Consider the following 15,102-nt stretch of genomic DNA (forward strand, 5'->3'; position numbering starts at 1 on the left):
TTCATAAAATAAAATATTAGATTTTGTGAGTTCTCCCAAGGCAAGTTCTGAGACTTCCCTATATTTTTATCACTCATAGTATGAACATACCTCCCTAACATTTTAAATCATAGGAGGAAACAGAGAAAGAAAAGGTATACAAAATAAATAAGACATATGGAAGACTTGTCATATTCAAAGAATCACCATTCATTGCTTCTTTCATCTTCACAATGACTCTTGAATAAATTAAGAAACTTTAGCTCAAGGTCACATAGCTGTAATAAAATTAGTATTTGACTCTAGCTTGGTCTGATTTAAAATCATGAGGTGTTTGCTCTGAAGGAAAGATGTTTGGGTATAAGTCTACCTTCTATTGTCTCTAAAACCACATCTCATGGGTAATTGTCTAAGCAAATTATACATATATTGCTCTGCATACGTTTATGGAGTATTTCTAAAGAGCAGTTGGTCATTATTATTTTCAGTTAAAATACTTCAGAATTAGTATAGCATGATAAATGTAAGACTCAGATTTACAAATCTCAAAGAATCCCAAGGCTGCCTGCCACAAGTACCACTTATGACACATTCCCTTTATTGTAAAAGGGACAGTAGCATATGCTCCCCATCAACTCACTGGGAATATTTAGCTACTTTGGGAGTCAGCATAGGAAAATCAGATGAATTATGAAGAAATTATCTGAATTTTTTCATCATAGCAAAAATGGCAATAATAAAAATAATAGCTCATAGAAACATGTTGTGATGATTGACCAGCTGTTATATGTAAAGCACATAAGGCAACTCACAGCAGAGAATAAGTGTTAAGTAAATGCTAGCTTATATAAATACTGTTTTCATAATTATGATCAGGATAATTTGGTTCCTATTCTCTGATTATAGGTGTCAACTAGCTCCAGAACCGTAATGTTAACACTTCTGTTTGTGTCTCTTCCAATGGCAATTTAATTGCTTCTACCTTATATTTTAGAAATGCGATTAGGTAATTAGTAAATTAAAAGAATAAGCTGCTAAAATTGTAAGAGCTAGTTATATCTGCAAATGCAGTCCTCAGTAACTTGTATATTTATAAATAACTCAAGAGTTCTACCCTAAATGTACCAAGACACTAATTGAAATTCATTTTCTACATACCACACCTCAACTCTCCTTTACTTACCAAAATAACTAAATATAGGAGACTTCATGGCTTTGTCCCCAAAATAAATTCTGCATGTATTTACCTTTTTCCAACATTCTTGATGGGTTTCCAGAATGTCTACCCTTAATCTTGCTGGTCCTCTAATCTGAAATGTCTCATTTATTTTTATATTGTTGTATACTAGGGTGAGGACAGGCAGGTAAAGATTAGGCTGTGTGCTATCCAGAGGCTGGAAATTGAAACCCCCTGTTTCTTACAGTCCAGGTGTGGTGCAGACAGCCTAGGCCTCCACATTTCCTCACTGTGCCCTAAAAATGACCTTAACCCTGACATAGAAAGAGAAGCACATCACTGTGAGTGGCTGCTTCTGGCTGGCTGTGTGGGAGAGAGCTGTTTTCTGAGCACCAGGGTTGTATTGCATTGCTCCCCCCCTGTGCAGAAACACTTCAAGTCTCTTCAAGTTGACCTGGGCTCTCTGAAGCCATAGACAGGTCAAAGTTGAACTTTGGTGCCCATCAAACTCACTCTATGAATTTGCTCCATGAAGCAGTGAGAAAGTGACTCAGATCAACTCCTTATTCAATCTTTAATTTGTTGGAAAGAATTGCTTTCTTTCATAGTTTTTTATCCAAACAAACTCTGCCTTTTTTGCTTCTTGCTCTGTTCTTATAAATAACAAAATAAGTAAATGCAAATATATGTGGCATGTACATATGTGTGTTTTGTACAAAATAATCAAGCTAAAACAATGATCACGCCCATAAAATGCATTTCCCTTGTATTGCTTAATCAACTTTCATATATTCCAATCTTTATAAATTTTGAACCTGACAATGATAACAAAAATGTCTTTTCTGGCTCTTTAAAGAATATAAGTTCTTGATTTTTCCATTTAAGACAGATGTTCATTTTAAATAATGTCTAGGTTTTATGAATTCCAGGTAGCAGAATTCTTTCATTTATTCCTCTGTATTTCCGTGGATTGAACGAAAGAAAGTGATCCAACCATGGAATGAAAGAGTTTAAGTAAATGGAATTCTCTTTACCAAAATTTATTAAAGCAACATGGACAGGTTTTATCCTTTTATTTTAAATGACTGGATAAAGTAAGTTTTATAAAGTATTACTTGCAACCATTGAATTAAATTCAAGTCTTGTGTAGTGTAATTCAAATCTTATGCAGTTCATCCTCTTCTTTTCAAGAGAGTGCTATTTTAGGGAAAGACCCATTTCTCAAATGTTCACCTTGTTTTCTCTAGTAAGTCTCCAACATGCATACGACTCCCTGAAATCATCTCTTCATTTTTCAGTGCCTCCAAATACTGAAAATATGAAATAAAGGAACAAGACATCTGATTGGTTTCATGGTATGCTTGGAGGATCAACATCAGCCAGTGGAAGTGTGACGACTTAGCAGACGTAAAATGATCAGACCTAAAGTGGACAACCTGATCTGGCATGAGCAATATTGTCTTGCTTTTTCTTACTTAATATAAAGTAAAGGACACAACATCTTTATTTTATTTTTATGTGGTGCTGAGGATCGAACCCAGCGCCTTGTGCATGCCAGACAAAGACACTTCAAAGAAAGAAAACTACNGAGGGGAGGGGAGGGGAGGGGGGATAGTAGAGGATAGGAAAGGCAGCAGAACACAACAGACACTAGTATGGCAATATGTAAATCAATGGATGTGTAACTGATGTGATTCTGCAATCTGTATTTGGGGTAAAAATGGGAGCTCATAACCCACTTGAATCAAAGTGTGAAATATTATATATCAAGAATTATGTAATGTTTTGAACAGCCAACAATAAAAAAATTAAAAAAAATAAAAAAAAATAAAAAAATTAAAAAAAATAAATAAAATAAATAAATAAAGTAAAGGAGTTTCCCAATAGCTTGGTGGACTCACATTGGCCTATACCTATGTATTAGATATTACAGATCAGCTTGTCCTTTGCTCACAAGTACTTCCTTACAAAGTGACCCAGAAGAGAACCAGTTTCTATTGAAGATCAGATTTTATGCCATTACTGCATCAAGCATTTATACACTGAAGGGAATGTTCATGAATTGATTTTGAGTATTCCAAATAATGATTATGTAAGTGGATGACTCATCACAGCTTTCAGGACATATGACTTACATTTAAGTATGCTCAAAAGGTGACATTTCAGCTCATTCTCAAAATCCTGGCCTCAACGAATAGCAGACCACTGGCCTTAGACATGCCAGTACAGTTGGCTTTGAGCTTCCTTGGCTTCAGCAGAGAAGACCCAGCTTAAACAATATATGTTCAGGACCTGCCCCTGTAGAGACCATGGCTCCATTACCATGGTCACTGGGGGAAAAAATGCAGCTTTTCATTCCTTTCACTTTCTTCCTTGTATGCCCTTTCTGAAAATTTATTTTCATTAGTAATTAGATTTAAAAATTCTTACCAAGATATCAGTCTAAATTGATGCTTTTTAAATGCCTGCAATCTCTAATACATAGGCATAGCCCAGTGCAAGCCCACCATGCTATTGGGAAACTCCTTTGCTTTCTATTAAGTAAGAAAACACAAGACAATATTGCTCATGCCAGATCAGGTTTTGACTGGTATGTGCGTATCCTTTATATAACAAGTGTATTTTATAAGAAAAAACACAAGGGAAATATTTTTATTTATTTTATTAGTTGTACAAAAGCCATGTTGGCAACTGAAGAACCAATAAACTAAAATTGTCTCATGTGGTTCTTATTATGGAATCAAATAGTAATGTAAAAGGCAAACACACACCAATCATAACCCCATCTGGCTGAAAGAACAGGAAAATGTGGCTCCATTTTCATTAGTAAAGAGAGGCATATATTTCATGATGTGTTCAAGCCAGGCTTTAAAGTCACTCCCCATACACTACTGAGCTTTGCACCACTCACAGGGTGCCATACCTACTGATAGAAGTCAATGTCATCAGCATTGCCTGGAGAGTGAAGGCTGTTCTGTCTTATAATGGCAATAAGAGAACATCACCAGACACTATAGCACTCTTCGTTGGCATTCTAGGAAAGAAAGCATGCTGAACCAGTGCATGACATATATTGTCCTTTTCAATATACATATGGTTTATTTGCAGCAAGTAAGTTGACATGCATGTAACCACCAAAAATTCACATCAAAATGTTCAGAGTCTTTTTAATAACCAGACAAAACCATTTGATTCTAGAATCAAAAGACTGCACACAAAAGTATTTTCTAAATTCCTTCTGTGTTGTTTTCACTTTATCACTAAGAAACTATAAGAATAACCACTATCAGTGGGAGGTAGGGATCCATTTGAAGTGAATTGGGTCAGCAAGACAGTGCACTAATGAATCCCTGGGACAATAAAGAATGACAATTTGTGTCTCTAGGAAGTGTTGGAATGTAAAAGAACCATTCTTTATTAGAAACTAGAAGAGCCAGGCATGGTGGTACATGACTGTAATCTCAGCCACTGAGAGGTTGAGGCAGGAGGATAGAAAGTTTGAGGCCAGCCTCAGCAACTTAGTAAGGTCCTCAGAATCTTAATGAGTCCCTGTCTCAAAATAAAAAGTAAAAAGTTCTGTCAATGTAGCTCAGTGATAAAGTGCCCTTGCATTCAAATTACATTTAAAAAGAAAAGATATAGGAAAATAGCAGGCCCCAAGAATCATGGCCCTCTGTGGAAAATGATTTTCTGAACTTTTTTGCTTTTAGGGTCATTAAAAAATAAAAACAAACAAATAAAAGCTTCTTCTTATGAATATAGATAGTTAAGTGATCATATCACCCAGAAATGAGTCTGTGTCTCCTACTTTTGACTCATGTGGATCATAACTGGGATGGAACTAATTCCCTATCCTGAACTTAAGTTTAAGAGTACAGAAGAAATCATAAATTAGTTCTTGACATATTTTGTTACATAGGTCTGAGACTTAATGTATGACATGGATTTATATGTCAGAAAAATAAGTATAGGAGAGGACTCAACCCACACAAAAGTTCTGGATTTATAATCCTATTTATACATCTATACATTTTGTAAGCACTCATTTAAAATATGGAGTCAACAAGCCAAAAAATAATGAAATTTATGTTTTAAAAAGTTAATGCAGTATTTTCATCTGCAGCATCCATAATTAATTAATGTGTCGCAAATATATACTACCAGATATATTAATAGATAATTAATAGATATTAATAGATACACACATCTATTAAAAATCTAAAAATAATTATTGAAATTACAATATCCCATTACTACAACTGAACACTTACCAATCATAGAAGATAATTTTAGAATAATTTTCCTAAGGATTAAGAGTACATCCTAATTGGAGATTTTTTTTTCTTTGCCCAATTGGGGTATATCATATATGGAACTATTGGCAATCATGCATAAAAGAACCTGACTGACTTTTGACAAATTTTTTTCTCCTTTACTGAGTAAGACTGATTTAAAAAAAAAAAAAAAAAAAACTAATGAGTTCCTGGCTCTGCATCAGGAGATCTTGGGCTTGAATACTAGAAATGCCATTTACTGCATGTGATATTATTTACCAGATATCTTTCTTCTGGAATCCAGAGAAGGATATCATGAGGATATATTGTTGTCATTTTATCCAAAAAGCCTATTCCAGTGTGAGACATAGAATAGATGTCTAATACATATTTTTAGAAACAAAAAGTGGGTGAACAAGTATCTAAGCTTCATTTTCCTTGTTGATAAAATATTAATACTTATTTTAAGAACTAAATATACTATTATATCACATGGAGCAATTCTTTACATTCCACAGGTAGATATTAGAAAGTTTTTCTACTATTTATTTATTTAATGGATCATTCATAAATTTTTAGAAAACTGTTTTTTGTCTATCTGTTGCTTTCTTTGACTGTACTTGGCAACAAGTCTGCCCCTTGAGGGTGAAAATGAGGTAAATTAGAAGACAGAAGAAGAATGTGAATTCAGAAATCATATCATACAAATTTGGAAGACACACACACATCAAAACATTTGGTTTCAAAGAATACACAAAGCCTAACCAATGTTAATATGTTTCCACTGAATCCCTAGAAGGCTTTTGTACACTTTCCAAATATGAGTAGACCATATTAAAAAAAAAAAAGAAACATTTCGATTGATTTGAATTCAACATAATTTGAGAGAGAGAAGCATGAGGACAACTTTATTTTCTTTCATGTAGATAACAGGTTTTTTTTTTTTTTTTTTCCTTGAGCCTTGGTAGCCATTTAATAGATCAGCATGAGTAAGAAAACAGACCAGAGTGAAAAAGGAAGTATCGGTCATGTTAATGCCATTGTCGAGTGACCTACAGCAACAGAAGGAAGGGAAAGGATCAGAGAAGTCACTTGGTGAAGTCAATAGCACTGCAGATGTAGAGACAGAAATAAACCACAGCAGCCTACAGTGTACTCCTGCCAGGCACCGCCGCCCTTATGGAAATGCTAGCAGCAAGGATGAAGGCCCATGTTTCCTGTCTCAGCTTTGGGGACTGCATATATGTGTAGCCCCGAGCCTCCTGTACATGGGCCACTGATTAATCCTTTGAACAGCATTGCTTCTGTTTCCAAAGGCCAGACTGGAGCTCAGCACTGAGTCCCTGCCAAGCCACTAGAAAGGAAAACCAGAACCGGCGCTGATCTTTCAGCACTGTGTTCCCATCTACAATGTTTATTTCTCTAAATCTTTTAACAATTAAAATACTCTCAATTAGTATACAAGTATCTTTATGATTTGCTATATTCTTTCAACTTTCAGTGTAACATTATTTATTTTAACTTCAATTTACTTTTGATGTGGGGCATGTATACAATTTACCACAGAACCCATTTTAACATTTAACAGCACGCTTCCTTTTTCCTTTCTCAAACTATTTTAAATCACATGTTTTACATTTTCTTTGGATTCAGATATGTTTTCAGCAGATAGACAGTAAAACAAACAGAAATAAATTGATTTTGGTAAACAGCGGAGATGTAACACAAGGCAAAAGTTCAATTTACACTTTTCAAGTTTCTCTTGTCCTTTATTTTAGCCAAAGGATGTAATTTTTATTTTAACAGATACGATAATCTAAACTACAGGCAATAACCAGACTGCTACAATCTAGCTTTTCTTCATTTGAAAGATGGTCTTTTATTCAGCCTGAATTGTCACTTCCAGCACTTCTTTAATGGTTCGAACAAGTTTGGGAGAGAAGCAGGTTATAATACAAAATGTCTTTTTTCTTAAAATACAAAGCATATCTAACATCACCACCAACAATAAAAAATTCCTTGTTAAAATTGAGTGAACTGAAAAGAAAAATAAAAGCTGAAATAGCCTTTGATTCTATTTGGATCAAATCAAAGTCAGATTACATTTCTAACTACCTACCAAACATGGGTCCCTTCCTCCAGGAAACCAGTTTTATCACTAGATGTTTCAAATTGCTCATGAGGAAAACTTTCTCTCTGTTTGAAGGTGTTTTAAGCAAGTAATATCTTGAAAAACAAAAATAGAAGGCTAATGATGCTCTATGTATGGTTTGGGAATCCTTGTCTCCCCAGGAATTCCTATTATGTTAAATGATGTGTGGTTAAAGCTTTAGATGCCTTCAAATAAAGTAATATTTGAATGCTTTTCATATGTTACCTCATTTATTCTCTCCAAATACACATTAAAGCAGATGATTTCTGTATTACTCTTGGGGAAATGGGGGCCCAGAGAAGTTAAGTAACTGGCTTGCACAAAGAAGACTCATCATTAAACACTAGGTGTGACTGATCAGCCCAAGAACGTTCTAAGCAGTAGAGCTGCTTGCCCATCACCACATTCTGAAGGAGTGCACTGGCACACGTCACAAAAGACAAGGAAGCACATTGGTTCTGCCTTGTCCCTGTCACTTCCTTTACTTAACTCGAGTTCCTTCTCAACCCAGTTGAAAGCTAGAACCCCATTTTCTGGGCAAGTTTAAAAACTTATATGGCTGCATAACAAATTGTCACCAACTTAGCTTGAAATAACATTCATCTATTAGCCTGATTCAGTGTATCAGACTGGCAAGACTTGGCTGGGTTCACTGCTCAGGGTGTCATCAGTTTGTCATCAAGGTGCCTGCCGGGTAGTACTCTCTTCTGGAGTCTCTGGGGAGAAGTTCTTTCTTGTGGGAAAATTCAGTTCTTTTCAGCTGGAGGACTGATGTCCCCATTTTTTTTACTGGCTATTAGCACCAGGGGCTACTCTCAGTTCCTGGAGATCCTTCCCAGGTCCTTTCCTTGTGGCCTCCATAGGTAGTTCACAGAATGAATGGTTGCTTGCTTTCAGGCCAAATCTTGTTTCTTTTCTCTTCTTCTACTATATGGTGGAGATTGTGTTTGTAAAAGGCTGTGTGACTCAGTGAGACTCATAATTAGGCATAATTTACCTTTATAAAATTCAGTTGTAGTATATGACCTAACCTAATAGCTGAGGCAAATATCCCTTCTCTTCACAGTCTTAGAAATCAGAGCTTGAATCTTTGGGACCATCATAGACTCTGGCCTGCCACAGCGAGATAGCATCTAAAGTTATTCTGATTTTTCAAAGTGACATTACAGTAGAATAGAATATATCCAGATAGTAGTATATATTCAAAATTATTATCATCATGCACATAATTATATCACTGATGGGAAGGAAAGCATAATAGAGCATTTTGGACTAACAGTGTATATGTGACACTATAAAGAATATATACATAATTTACTGTATTTAATTTCTGGTTTATATTGCTAATATACTAGTCTCTCTCTCTCTCTCTCCTCCTCCCTCTTTCTCCTTCCTTCCTTCCTTCCTTCCTTCCTTCCTTCCTTCCTTCCTTCCTTCCTTCCTTCCTTCCTTTCTTTCTTTCTTTCTTTCTTTCTTTCTTTCTTTCTTTCTTTCTTTCTTTCTTTCTTTCTTTCTTCTTTTCCCTCCCTGTGGTACTTGGAATTGAACCCACAGTGCTCTACCACTGACTCTATCCCTTTTTGTTGTTTGAGACAGGAACTTGCTAAGTTGCCCAGGCTGCCCCTGAACTTGCAGTCTTCCTTCCTCAGTCCCCCAAGTCCCTGAGATTACAGACCTGTATCACCATGTAAGGCAATATGCTAGTACTTAAATTTAAAAATGTTAATATAATACTAGTCTTTTATCAAAATTAGTCCTATTGCATTTGTACAGATGAAACAAGTGGAATAGGTGAATAATAGATAGTAATTTCTATAAATTTGTGGCTGCTCTGCCCCCCTGGTTTCCCCCTTTTTGAGTAGGAGTGTGTAAATAGGCCACCCTCTACCTGATTTCTCATTGACTATTGGATATTGGAGAACAAACAACTCATCTCATGTCTTCATGTTTATTAGTCTTATGCCTGATTCTCATGTCTTGAGGTCAAAATGAATGTCATTGAAGAAGTTGTCTTTGAGGAACTGCACCCTGGGAACCTCATCTGTACTTCAATTAATTTAGATAAATGATTAACTAGAACAGATGCCATGGTGAATTGAGACTTGGGAATCTTGGGGGGGAAATGAGTGCATCGTGCATATGGGAAGGTAGGAGGAATATGAGCTTTGGTAGCCAGAGGGTGGGCTGTGACATGCTGTGTTTTCAAAAGATAAAATACATTCTCTCCTTAAAATGTATGTCTCTGCTGTCAAATAAAAGTACGACCACATTTCTAATTGCCTGCAAAATCTCCATCTGTCTCCCATTGAGTCATGAAGTCTGTGTTCCCTCTTCTTATACCAGAGAGGCTTTTATGACCACAGTGGAAGCGATGCTACTAGACTTTGAAGCTAAAACATAAAAACACCATGCACCTACCACCTGTTCTTGGGACACAGCCACCATGCTGTGAGGAAGCCCACACTAGCCTATAGAGACTGCAAGAAGAGACCACACATATGTTTTCTGGTCCACACCCAAGTTGAGGATCCACCCAACAGCCAGCACCAACCACCAAACATCTGAGTGAGGATGGCATGTAAACAAAGATGCCTCCAGATGATTTTAGTCCCCACTGCAGTGTTAGGCTTCCCAAGTGAAAGCCCAGACATTGTGGCACACAAACCAGCACCATTTCTCCTATTCTCAGTGTGAATTCCTCACTCATAGGATCTATGCATGTAGCATAATGGTTCTTTATACCATGCTTTAAGGTAGTTTGTTACATAGCAATCATAACTGGAACACTGGAAATGTCTAATAAATTTTATAGTTAAAACAACTGTATTTCAGATCTTTGCTTCATTTAAACAATTCTCTGGTGGTGCCCTCTCAGCAAAAGCTATGAATCATGAACATTATAAATATTACAGAAACTGTTGCTGAACCTTCAAGTTTCCACAAAGATAAACTGACACACATTTAACAACATACCTTGTCCCTCTAGCTAAGCAATCATAAGAGCAAGGTAATTTAAATAAGTGATTGTAAATGATATGACATTTTCAAGTTTTTATCTTATTGGTTAGTTCCTGATATTTTTTTTATTTGGATTGCTTATAATTTGTGGTGAATTACTATGATACACTGATACAAATCTAATTTGGATACCATTGACAAGGTTAAATCATTGAGCTACAGAAATAGACCTTTCCATCAAGAAAGAGAATATGTGCCCCTATGATTAGTTTAAGTCTTGTCATAAGCCAAGGACAGAAAACAAGAAGTTAGGGGTTCTGTATGGGTAAGTGAATGGAAGGACCCAGGGGAAGCTGATAAAAAGTCTGTGCTGTAATGGTGGCCACAGTGACTGGGCAGAGAGGAGTCTGAAGGTATCAAAGTGGACACAATGGCTTCTGATACTACATGTATAATCTCAATCATAGGGAGCTCAACTGAATAGGTATTGTATACCAAGGCAATGGAGTCATTTGTTGGGTAGACTCTCAGGCAATGGTGGAAAGTTGTTTAGAGTCAAGAGTCCCAGATGCAAAGCTTCCAATCTGACTTAAATGGGTCTTGTTCTAAAGACTGAAATTTAAAAATATTTATAAGATCACTAACATCATGGTTTAACAGAAAAAGCAATGGTAGAAAAGTAGTTGATATATTTTCCCTGGCTAATTTGTCCATCATCAAGTTAAACTGCTTGATATTAAGATTGATATATTATTATGTGGTGCTGAGGATCAAACCCAGTGCCTCCCATGAGCTAAGTAAGCACTCTGCCACTGAGCCACAGCCCCAATCCAATCATGTACTTGTATTCTTAAAGTATTTCATAGACATCCCAATTGTATTGGAAAAATAATTATATTACATTTATTTCTGGGGATAATATTATTGCTTTTCTTCATTGGCAATTTGACCTGGGTTTGTTTTGAATTATAAAATGAGTGATCTTCAGCAAGCACTATACATTTTTTTCTTGTCTACTGATTTTGAGATTAAAAGCTTTCTTCGGGGTCCAGCATGGGAGATGTGCAAGGTGGCTAGGGAGATGGTCAATAGAGGAAGACCAGGTATCTTTTCTCTGACCTCTGGAGAATGAGTGGTCCCCTCTTAACTACCACTTTCTATTTACCTCTTGAGGTAGAATATAAAGGTGAAATGCAATAAAAAAATAAACCTGTGAAAAACTTTAAACAAACTGATCAACAAAATAAAAACAATGAAGTAGCAGTCACGGCACAGAAGTTTCAACTAGGCAACACCTCTCAAATTGTCAATCAAAACAACAACAACAAACATTTAGAAGAGTAGAGGGAAAATCCACTCAAATCAGCTGAGGAATCACAAATGAGCAAACAGCAAATCCCTGATGGTGTGTGGCATTCTGGGAGAGAAGCAGGCTATCAGGAACCTGGATAACTACTTTCTGCTGCTCCAGGTGGGTAGGGGAGCAGTCAGTTTCTGTATTCTCAGAGGAACTTTCACTGTAGGACATAATTCCCTTCCCTCATCTCAGTCAGCACAGTATCAGCCTCAAGACACTACATTCCTGAAATTTTGATGGAACTCTTTCTTCTTCATGAACAAGTGATTCAATGTAGATATTTCCCCTGAGTTCATGTACTTGCTGTTGAGAACAAACCACAAGATACTGGGTACAGAACATTCCACACTAAATCCCAACACCAATGTGTGGCCTGTCTTAGAGGCAATTTCAAGATTAGTTAGGTGCTTTTTCTTATCACAGTGTCATGTAAATATATTCTGTCACGTTTCAGTGCCTGCTTGCTCTCTACTTGAAGCCTGAGACTGACATCTACTCCATCTTGCCAATAAACTCCTCTGTCATCTCCTACCCACTCAACCGCATCCCATTTTTGGTTTTCATCCTCCAAAATCATAGAACTATCCCTTTCATGGCCTCAATCTGGGCTGGGTTCCTTAAATTCTTGGGATTGTCAGTAGCAGAAATGTTGGGTCATAGAAAGCAGCAACAAGCTACAGGGAATGGGAGCCTGAAGCAGAAATATGAACCCAGGGGAAGGGAGAGAGCATCATGAGAAACGTTTTGACTGTGAGCTCAAGGAAAGTGTTTAGTTAGAGGATTCAGGGAGATTAAGACTGGAGGACAGAGGTGTGAAAAGGGGGTTGAGGAGTTAGCACTGCTGCTTTCCTCTCCCCCACCCACATCTCAATTCCCTTCTGAACTGAGCCTTCACACACTACAGAATGCTGAAGCAGATGCATCTGTGGCTTAACATTAAAGGAAGTCATATTTTTATATGCAGATTGAATGCCAAAAGAGTTAAGGGTAACACATTAGTGTTAAAATGCAAACTTCTAAGAGATAACAAGTCAGTGTGAATCAAACTCAATTAAAATGCAAATTTTTATATCCAAACACCTCCTGCTTTTTTAGGAGAAAAGTGTGGGATATAACTAAGAAGCAAATGAGATGGAAAAGGAAAAACTGGTGCCAAGGGTATGTAAGTGTGTGTGTGTGTGTGTGTGTGTATGCATTGTAAATTTTCTATAGACATTTTTAGGTTCATAAAGGACATCTTTAGATATATATGTATATATACTTTTAAATATAATATTTACATATATTTATATTCTTATATATAAAGATGCCCTATGTGAACTTACAAATTTTACCTTAGTCTAAAGTCTAGAAACTGATCAGAAACTAAATTGAACATATTGTGATTAGACTGTTTTATATTTTTGTCATAAAGTTATAGCTTCACAAATCTAATCTCGTAGAAACTTGACTTATGCTCTCACAATACCATCCCAAAATTCAGGGTCATGAAACAAAAGTCCAGACAAGTTAAGCAACTTGGCTGTGATGGAACAAGCAAGGAATCAGAACAGCACTGAAGCTCAAGACATTGGATTTTAGTTTAGTTCTTTCCATTCCACAGGGCTGCTTCCTGTTTATTGTACCTGGCCCCAGAAACAAAGGAACCTTGCACCAGTGGCTTTTGATGTCCTTCACTGACTAGTGTACCATCAAGTAAATTTCTTGTAACATCTTCTATATCCTAAAAATAACCACTTGGACAACTAATGGGACATTTCCATATGTGTTACCTTTTCTTTTTGAGAAAATAATATCACATAGCCACCTGTACTCTAGGGATGATAACTATATTATAAGGAAATATAAAGACATGTCGGAGCTTCTATATTTTTGAATTTTCACTATTTATCCTTCACATTGGGACACTAGATTGAATACATATTTTGAAGCTTGGAAAATGTGATTCAGTCAGTTACAAAGCAAATATGAATAATTTTAGCAGATAAGTTAAAGCTCTATAATTTCATAATAACAGCAAACATTTACCCAGTGCTTATTCTGTACCAACTGCTAGTCTAAATGCTGTCACCTGGATCAATTATTATAATCCTTATAACATAACATAGAATCTGGGTGCTACTATTAATCTGGATTTTACCAAGAAGAAAACTGAAGTCAAGAAATGCTAAGTAACTTGTCTAGGAGTTCATACAGAGTTTCAGGGAAGCATTAGAAAACAGGCAATCTGGCTTTGGAATCCAAGCTCTGAACTACGATGCCAAACTGCTTTACTATTTGATAAGTGAGAATCCTAAAGACACTACAATTTATATAAAGTTTTCTCTGACTGGTAACAGTATGATTGTTTGCATTGCCCATATGCACCCTATTTCCTTCTGAATTCATGGGCCTCCCTAGCTCCCACTTGGTGTATTTAACTTTGACTGCACTATTTTTTCCTCATTGTTTTACATCTCGTACAGTCATGAGGTGGGCCTCTGTTCAGTCCTAAAAGTAACATGGGGTTGGAATACACACTCCTTGAAAGACGTATTTAATCTATTTAATGAATAGATGAATGAGTGAATGGATAAATTATCACATAGAAAAATGCTTATAAACCTGGTTGGGCATAACTTTATGGGAGAGGAGGTTCTGTTCAAAGCTTTCCCTGAAATGAACTCTTTCTCGAGGTCATGTAGGAAAAGTAAAGGATGTATCAAGAAAACTGGAGAAAGAATTAGCAGAGTTTAGCAAGTTAGTTTTCATGGTCTTTATTTTCTTACCTATAAAACAAAGGTTTGGGCTATGACTCTTTGATCCTTCTCAATAAAAAAAAGATATTATTATTCTACAGATTACAACAGCATTTCAATGACCAATTTTTAAAAACTGTAAGTTTTTGTCAGTTGATAAAAGTTGACTTTTGCTGGGCATGAGTACTGAGTCTTCTTCATCTTTCTTTGTCTGTGTATCACTTTCTCCCTCTTTCTTTCAAAGAAAAAAAAATATTTCCCAAGCGGTACAGTTATTTCTCAAATTCTCTCACAGCTGAAATTATTTACCACATAAAACCCCAAAACCAAGCAGTGACATATCCCTTGTAAAGTATTCACAAGCTATTCAACTGACATTAAAAGTGGAAAATACATTTTTGCCCATAAGGGGACACTGGCAAAGATTAAATGGTCTTCTATGAAGTTCAGGGGGTGAAAACCATATT

Source organism: Marmota marmota, unplaced genomic scaffold (assembly GCF_001458135.2).
Source record: "Marmota marmota marmota unplaced genomic scaffold, marMar, whole genome shotgun sequence".
Classification (NCBI taxonomy): Eukaryota; Metazoa; Chordata; class Mammalia; order Rodentia; family Sciuridae; genus Marmota; species Marmota marmota.